Source organism: Pinus tabuliformis, chromosome 4_2, assembly GCF_031772625.1.
Source record: "Pinus tabuliformis cultivar Carrire ecotype Pingquan chromosome 4_2, CPIR1, whole genome shotgun sequence".
Classification (NCBI taxonomy): Eukaryota; Viridiplantae; Streptophyta; class Pinopsida; order Pinales; family Pinaceae; genus Pinus; species Pinus tabuliformis.
The window spans coordinates 372098190-372107910 of record NC_142304.1 but is presented as its reverse complement, the minus strand read 5'-3'; the positions used below and the strand labels follow the sequence as shown (position 1 = coordinate 372107910).

The following is a 9721-nucleotide window of genomic DNA, read 5'->3' as shown; positions in this document are numbered from 1 at the left end:
TGAAAAATGTCCTGCATAATTTAAAATATAATTATCGGACATTTCGCTTCATTGTTTTCTAAATTATCGGACTTTTTGTTGCCTTATCTCTCCTTCCTGGACCGTGGAAGAAAATGTCATCCATAATTTTAAAAATCTAACTATAAAACTTTTCATTATTTATCCTTCCCTAACCGTGGAGGAAAATCAGAATAATGAAAAAAAATCTCTGATGATTAGATTTTTTAAATTATCGATACAAGGGGAGTGAGATCCTAACCATCCATATACTTTTAGAAGTGTGCAATGCTGATTCCAATATAAAACGCCTATCAGAGAACGTGAAATCTATTGGAGCGAGCCTGATGAACGTAATTAGGTTTGTCAGTTTCACAGCAAACCCCCAGTGAAAGTAATGGACCGTGCGCTTTGTCCAAGACCGTCGCACTCCTTAAACGAGGAAGGAGATAATTGCACGAAGCACATTAAACGTGAACAACAAAAGCGTTTCTGATAATGACGTATGATTTTTTATCATCCAGAGAATGTACATTGTGGTATCTTTTCAAATCTGTAGAGTACATTCTGGTCACATGTCCCTGTTCACTACCTAACGATCTACTGCATGTTTGACAAGGTAGAAGCCACATGCTGCATCTATATTAGTATTGTTTCTGTTCCCAGCTGAGGATATTCTCGGTTGTGCCGTTACAAAATACCTGAGGAGATTGTCAGGTGTGGAGTTACAGAAGAAGAATATCCAAAATGGTGAGATCTCTGTGCTGCTCAAAAGAAGGCCTCAAGCGGGGGACGTGGAGCGCCGAGGAGGACATGATTCTGTCTCAATACATTCGCATTCATGGCGCTGGCGGGTGGAAAACACTCGCTCAGAAAGCAGGTGAATCTCAACTAGTGTGTAGTAGTAGAGTAAATATGTAGTGATAGGCTAAAGAAGCCGAGCGAATTTCTTTTTCAGGACTGAAGCGGTGTGGAAAGAGCTGTCGATTACGTTGGTTGAACTATGTTAGACCTGACATTAAACGTGGAAATATGTCATCCGACGAAGAGGAGCTCATTATTATGATGCATCGGCTTCTTGGTAATAGGTATATTATATGGCGATTCTTATTTTGATTGCAAATTTCTTGGATCCAATAAATTTCGGGGTATCCAACCGTTATGGAAGAATTTAATGGTTGAATGTCAGAATTAGTAACCTGATAAAGAAAATGAGAAATAATATGGAATAGATATTGTTTTTTTTCAATATTCAAAATAATTGAATAGATTATTTAGAAAGCATTAACAATAATGAAATAAATCTCATACAAGGTTAAATAATTAAATAGATTATATAAAAGTTAAATATATTACATATGATAATTAAATAGATTACATAGAAAGTTAAATATATTAAAAAAAACATCAACCATATACAAATGACTGGAATGAAACTCTAATAAAATAAATGAAATTTAAATAACATCTAACAGAAAACAAAATCAATTATAATAACACCTAAGAATAATCAAATATAATAACACCTCAGAATAAATGACTAGAATGAAACTCTAATAAAATAAATGAAATTTAAATAACATCTAACAGAAAACAAAATCAAATATAATAACACCTAACAGCTAACACAGTGAGTTCCTGTGGGTTGGTTTCCTTTGAAAGGAGACCCACGAATTGGAATTGACATGTGATTGTTATGACTAGGTTGATTTGGTTGAAGATAGGTAATGTTTTGTGCTTGTTTTTGACGAACAATGTTTTTTTGGTTATTTTGCCTGCTGTGGTGTACAGAGGAGACGGTTTTCTCTTTTTGAGACTGTTGTAGGTCTCAACACTACAGATTTTTCTGAATATTTACTCATTTACTTGTAACTTTTTTATCATTTATAAAAAAATTCGTTTTTTTCTTTGGAAAAAAAAAACAGCTAACACAGTGAGATTAATATCTCATCACAACCCAAATCAACTCAAACTAAGTTTTGGCAAATCGTATAAAGGCAACTACAAGCCAACCTTTCTCTGAAATTTATAAACAAAATCAAAAATCCGTCGAGTTAAGAATATATTTAGGTAGTAAAACTCATTGATTCTTTATGTTAATAAACTAATTTGAAATATTAGCACAATGATTGTGAATTTGAAATATTGACAAATAACTGTGACTGCCTCGCCACATGCAGATGGTCGCTGATAGCAGGGCGACTGCCCGGGCGGACCGACAACGAAATCAAGAACTACTGGAAAAAGCTTAGCAAGACGCTGTCAGTCAACCAATCTCAAGGCAAAACGAGGCAAAATCTCGAACCAAGGTCGAAATCTCGTTGTATCCTACAAAGCCACGTGATTAAACCACCCCCACTCGAGTAACAACTGAGGTGAAACTCCACGCAATGGATCATGCTATCAAATTGCCTGGCACTACACAAATTATGAGTGTCCGCAATGGATCATGCTATCAAATTGCTGGCACTACACAAATTATGAGTGTGCCCAAGTCAGGGTGCAACTTACCTGCAAACGATTCAATCACAAATTATGTAGCTGTTACGAATTCAGATGTTAATGTGGGAGAAACAGAAATTAGAAACTTTACCTGTTCGATGTCCACCTTACCTGATCAGCCATCCCCAGATTGCAAACATTTTGCCGGAGATGCATATGTAACAGGCGAGAATTTATGCGATTTGAAGGAGCTATCGTCATCCCAGCTTAATCTGCTGTGTTCTCCATCCAGTTTGTGGACAGATTTTGGATGGGAAGAGTTCCGCACGGAACCTGCTACGTCATTGGAAGCAGGGACCAAAAAGTACGAAGGCATTTGTTCTGACTACAGCTTTCAATTCGCCAACGATCCAGGGAGCGAAGAAATCTATGATCACATTAAGCAGGTAGATTGGATTCGCGAACTCGACTATATATAATCGAGTTAATATTTTCAAAAATTAAGTGAGCTTTGAATAATGCCGAAATTTAAGTTACACTTTTATGTACCTTGTTTATCCTGTCCCAATGGTAATGATAGTTCCAACTTCCCAGGTTTTAGCAATGATTCCATTTCTACTTTTAACCTGGATATAAAGGAAAGGCTAGTTATTGGATTATTTAAATGGGAATGCTGGTTCATCGTATGTTGCAGTATTTTAGTTATATGTTAAATTAGAAACCAAAATGTGAATTTGCAATGATTATTTTATATATATATGATTATTTATATAATTTTAATATAAACTATTATTTGGTTTCAGTAGACGTTAACCATTATTATTATCATCAATATAATATAAATAATTTTTTAATAAAAATATTTTATTAATAAATTTAATTTAATTTATAGAAATTAAATATAATTTTTTACAATTTTTTATATTAAAAAGTAAATTATAGTAAAGAATGTGTTATTTTTAATTCAATCTTTTTAATGTGAAAATCTTGAAATTGTCATGTTATTGTTTATACATTCATTTTGAAGATGATTTTGATATAAAAATTAATATATAACTATTTACTTTTATTTTATATATAAAGTAATTTTATTCATTTCATCTAATTTTATAATTTAATATAAAATAATTAATATAATATTGATAAAAAAATTATAAAACATTTATTATGTACTTTGCTTATTATTTGGATGTTCATCCCTTATATTTTTTTGGTATAAGTTTGTTTGTATTTTTTTATATATAATTTTGTTGGTGGATTGTTTTTTTATTTATTTTGTTATAAGTTTATTTGTATTTTTCTATATATATGATTTTGCCGGTGGATTGTTTTATTTATTTTATTATAAAAGTACTAGTGGTGGGTTTGTTAATTTAATCATTATTATAACTTAATCCGTTCCATCATTCAATAAACATAGCATATTTTATATTTTACATATGTTAAATTAAATCTCTCAATATAATAGTAAAAAGATAGTTTTCATGTAAAAAGTTTTTTAATAATAATATTTTATAAAAAATAGTTATATTATTTAATATTTTAACTATATGCTTAATTAAATGTGTATTCTAGGTTCAAAAGGATTGCATCTAATAGTGGAAATCCAAGCTTTTTTGCCATTGGTCAAGGTTCAATTCGCATAAAAACTTAGTCCATAAAGAAACATAAAGGAACCTTAAAGTTGTGGTATCATGACTTATACAAACATCAGTGGATCACTAGTTGCTTATGTTTATGTTTGTAAGTTAAAACAAGAGAAAATGTTTGTCATTGTAAATTACAGGAAAAGTTAGCAAGTGACTTTTGTTCCCAACACGTGGTTTAATGTTCAATATATATTTTTAATCAAAGAAATTGAAAACATTCAGTTATATAACTCTTTTTATGACAAATTAATATTTGATTAGTATTTTATACACCTTTTATTTCCAACAATTTTTTCCCTTTTGTTTACTTTTGTTGGTTTGTTAAATTATGTCAGTCCTAAAATGATTTGCACTCTTAACCCATACTATATCAGGGGACATCTAAGCCTCTTCAATGTATATTTTTAATTAAAAAAAAATTGAAGAAAAAAACAACACATAATATAGTAGTTGTTGTTATTTTTTTTTAATTATATAATTTTTTTTATGACAAATTAATATTTGACTTGTGTTATATACACCCTTTTATTTCGAACAATTTTTTTCCTCTTCTTTATTATTAATTTTTTTTGTCTGTATTGCCCTACTTGATCATACGAGGCTAATTTTGATCAATGTTTAATTAACCTGCAGATATTGACTTAAAATTATTAAGTAATATTGGTATAAAGCTACACTTGTGAACCTGTAATTTTATTTTACTAATATTACTTTTATTATTTTTTATTATTTTATTCCCAAGGTGTCTTCTCAAATCTACTTTTGGAAAAATGTGTTCTTACCCAATTTATTTCTAAATTAAATATCCATATTTATATTCCCAAGTTGTCTTCTCAAATATATTTTTGGATACGATATGGTCTTCTCCAATTTAGTTGTAAATTAAATATCCATATTTTTATTCCCAGGGTGTCTTCTTAAATATCCATATCCATAATCATCAAATAAATGTTGAGCTATAAATAGGCTATTTTCCTTCTTATTGTGTTTAAATTAAATGATGAATTTAGTTTAGTTAGAAGACCTAGGTTAGGTCCTCTCATATGGTATCAGAGCTTAGATTCAAACTCTAAACCTCGAGACCCACCTACTAGCACAACTTATAAGAAAAACACTTTGAAAAATAAAAACAACAATAAATTAATAGAAAAAAAAAATAAAATCATTGAGGCAAGTATCAAAGAACAACAAAATGCTTTTAATTTAGCTAATTCTTTTAAGATCATTTTTTGTTTCTTTTAATCCATACAAGTTTTAATCATTATCAACACAAGAATAACAATCCCGATAGTACTAATCATTTATATTTAAAAAAAGAAAAGAAAAAAAGGTTAGGTTCTAATATAGTGGGAAAGCTTACTTGCTATGAACTGTGGTTCTCATATTTAGGCTGGTCTGGTTTTTATGTCTAGTGCAGACCTCCTATGCCTGGTTAGAATGAGGATCCTTCATAAAAGTTGTGTTTGAACTCTAAGATTTCCAAGCAAAATCAAAATTAAGGATCTCTTTTCTAAGTGTAGAAAATTTTGTAAATTTGTATTCTACATGCCATTTGACATTGTAATTTGTCAAAACTAAGATTTATTTTCACTTTTAATTGATAATTTTTTAATTTAAAAAGTCAAAAAAATGGCTTTTGGCTAAACAGGCCCAATGGAGATTCGAGACATACCCTTCAACCCCCTTCCATGATTTATGTCTATGTTATGGGCAACATATTGATTAGAAGTATGATGTGGATGCCTTGCGAGAGATCGACCATAGCCTTCACAATGATTATAGCATTATTTTAACATCCCTGGTGAAAATTCGATTCAATAAAAGTAAGAAACAATAACCACGGTTGATGGGACACTTATTACAAGTTGAATGTTGGGCAAGACATCCTAGGGGGTGTTCATTTGGTTGTTTATGGCTACGAAAATTGGCAAAGGCAATGGCTAAGAAATTAAAAGGAAAGATGTCATTTTGGCACATTTATTTATGAAAATAATGAAAATTAGGAGAAAAGGGAGGCCAAAGAGTCACAGGCTACATGTGAGTAGGAAAATAAAGGAATATAATTGAAAATGAAGGAAATAGAGGCCTCATCCATAAAGAGGCTTCTGAGGATCAGTTGGTAACCTTTTGTCAGTTCAGTGTTAAAGCTCTCTCTCATTATACTCTCTCTCTTAGTTCAGTGTTGTCAATTGGTAACTAGAGTTTTCTTGGAGCACTCTTGGAGAGTGTGGCATAATTGGATTCTTGGAGCAAGAAGGCAATGGAAGAGCAGGAAAGTTCAAGAAGACATCGACATTAGCAACTACATCATATTTTCTTGCAAGTATAGAGTTTCATCTATGATTTATTCACTAGTTTTGGCATGCATGGCATATGCATGTGCTTTCTTGGTTTTTATCTGTCATTGGAATGGAGGATTGCTTGGATGGGAAGAGTTCCATATGGAACCTGCTATGTCATTGGGAGCAGGGACGAAAAATTATGAAGGAATCTGTTCTGACGACAACTTTCAATTCACCAACGATCAAGGAAGCGAAGAACCTATTATCACATCAAGCAGGTAGATTGGCTTCACGAACTAGACTATATATAATCAAGTTAATATTTTCAAAAATTAAGTGAGCTTTGAATAATGTCGAAAATTAAGTTACGCTTTTATGTACTTGTTTATCCTATCCCAATGGTAATGATAATTCCAACTTCCCAACTTTTAGCAATGATTCAATTTCTACTTTTAACCTGGATATAAAAGCCAGAAAAACTTTCAATTTGTATGGGATGGCTAGTTATTGGATTATTTAGATGGGAGGGTAGTTCATCCTATGTTGCAGTTGATTCCGTTTCTACTTTTAACTTGGATATAAAGGCGAGAAAAACTTTCAATTTGTATGAGATGGTTAGTTATTTGATTATTTAGATGGGAAGGCTGGTTCATCCTATGTTGCAGTATCTTAATTATATTCTAGACCAATTAGAAAGTAAAACATGGGAATTTGTGAATGATATGTTTAGAAGTAGTCTAACAATTATGTTTTTTTGTCCTGAAAGTTATGGAAATTTCAGTCATATTTTGAAAAAGTTCAGCAAAGAGTTTTGTAAATCCAAGTATAATCTATTAAAATTCATAATTTTAGGTGCTTTAGTAATTTTTGATGGTGCTAAATCTATTTCCACTATCAAAAACATCATCCAAACACTACCTCTACAATTTTTTTATCAGAATCGTTGCACAATTCCACCTCCATAAACAACTCCATGAGTTTTTATATATATAATTTTAATATAATATAAGTAATTTTTTAATAAAAATATTTTATTAATAAATTTAATTTAATTTATAGAAATTAATTGTAATTTTTTATGTTTTTCTATATTAAAAAGAAAAATCTGGTAAGGAATGTGTTCTTTTTAATTATGGTAAGGAATGTGCTATCTTTTAATTCAAACATTTTAATGTAAATATCTTGAAATTTTCATGTTATTGTTTATACATTATTATGTACTTTGCTTATTTTTATTTTGATGTTCATCCCCTATATTTTTGTATGAGTTTGTTTGTATTTTTTCTACATATAATTTTGTTGGTGGATTGTTTTTTGTTTATTTTATTATAAGTTTATTTGTATTTTTCTATATATATGATTTTGTTTTTGGATTGTTTTTTATTTATTTTGTTATAAAAGTAGTAGTGGTAGTTTTGTTAATTTAATCATTAATCGGTTCCATCATTCAATAAACATGCCATACTTTATATTTTACATATTTTAAATTAAATCTCTCAATATAATAGTAAAAAATAGTTTTGATGTAAATAAGTTTTTTAATAATAATATTTTATAAAAAATATTATATTATTTAATATTATAATTATAGGCTTAATTAAATGTTTATTCTAGGTTCAAAAGGGTTACATTTAATAGTGGAAATCTAAGGCTTTTTCGTCATTGGCCAAGGTTCAATTCGCATAAAAACTTAGTCCATAAAGGTATCCTAAAGTTGTGGTATCATGACCCATACAAACACCAATGGATCACAAGTTGCTAAAGAAAATGTTTGTGTTTGTAACCTAAAACAAGAGAAAATGTTTGTGATTGTACATTATAGGAAAAGTTAGCGAGTGAATTTTGTTCCCAACATGTGGTTTAATGTTCAATATATATTTTTAATCAAAGAAATTGAAAACAATCAACACATAATATAGTTGTCCGATCTTTTATTAATTTTTTGTGTGACAAATTAATATTTCATTAGTATTTTATACACCTTTTATTTCCAATAATTTTTTCCCTTTTGTTTACTTTTGCTGGTTTGTTAAATTGTGTGAGTCGTAAAATGATTTGCACTATTAATCCCTACTGTACCCGGGGACATCTAAGCCTCTTCAATATATATTTTTAATCAAAAAAATTGAAAAAAAAAACACAATATAGTTTTTTTTTTTTTTTAATTATATAATTTTTTTTATGACAAAATAATATTTGACTTGTGTTCTATACACCCTTTTATTTTCAACAATTTTTTTCCCTCTTTTTTATTATTATTTTGTTTGTCAAGTTATGTGATTTGTATTGCCATACTTGATCCTACGAGGCTAATTTTGATCAGTGTTTAATTAACCTGCAGATATTGACTTACAATTATTAAGTAATATTGGTATAAAGCTACACTTGTGAACATGTAATTTTATTTTACTAACATTACTTTTATTATTTATTTTTCTTTTATTCTCAATGTGTCTTCTCAAATCTACTTTTGGATAAAATGTGTTCTTATCCAATTTATTTCTAAATTAAATATCCATATTTATATTCCCAAATTGTCTTCTCAAATATATTTTTGGATATGATATGGTCTTCTCCAATTTACTTGTAAATTAAATATACATATTTTTATTGCCAAGGTGTCTTCTTAAATATCCATACCCATAATCATCAAATAAATGTTGAGCTAAACTATTTTCCTTCTTATTGTGTTTAAATTAAATGATAAATTTAATTTAGTTAGAAGACCTAGGTTAGGTCCTCTCATATTGTATTAAAGCTAGATTCAAACTCTAGACCTTGAAACCCTCCTACTAGCACAACCTATAAGAAAAAAACACCTTGCAAAATAGAACAACAAATGAATTAAAAATAAAAAATAAAAATAAAATCATTGAGGCAAGTATTAAAGAACAAAAAAATGCTTTTAAGTCAGCTAATTTCTTCGAAGATCCATTGTTGTTTCTTTTAATCCATACAAGTTTTAATCATTATCGACAATGCAAGAATAACAATCCCAATAATAGTAATCATTTAGATTAAAAAAAAAAAGGTTAGATTCTAATATAGTGGGAAAGCTTACTCGCTGTGAACTGCGGTCCTCATATTCAGGATGGTATGGTTTTTATGTCTGGTGCAGACCTCCTATGCCTGGTTAGAATGAGGATCCTTAATAAAAGTTATGTTTGAACTCTAAGATTTTCAAGCAAAATCAAAATTAAGGATCTGTATTCTAAGTGCAGAAATATTTGTAAACTTGTAATCTCCATGCCATTTGACATTGTAATTTATCAAAACTAAGGTTTATTTTCACTTTTAATTGATAATTTGTTTATTTAAAAAGTCAGAAATATGGATTTTGGCTAAACAGGC

At 29.4% G+C, this 9721-nt stretch overlaps 1 pseudogene; it reads left to right on the top strand.

Moving 5' to 3' along the window:
* Positions 1-744: 744 nt before the first annotated feature.
* Positions 745-2364, top strand: LOC149169483 (transcription factor MYB123 pseudogene; annotated as a pseudogene).
* The last annotated feature ends 7357 nt before the right edge of the window (positions 2365-9721 follow it).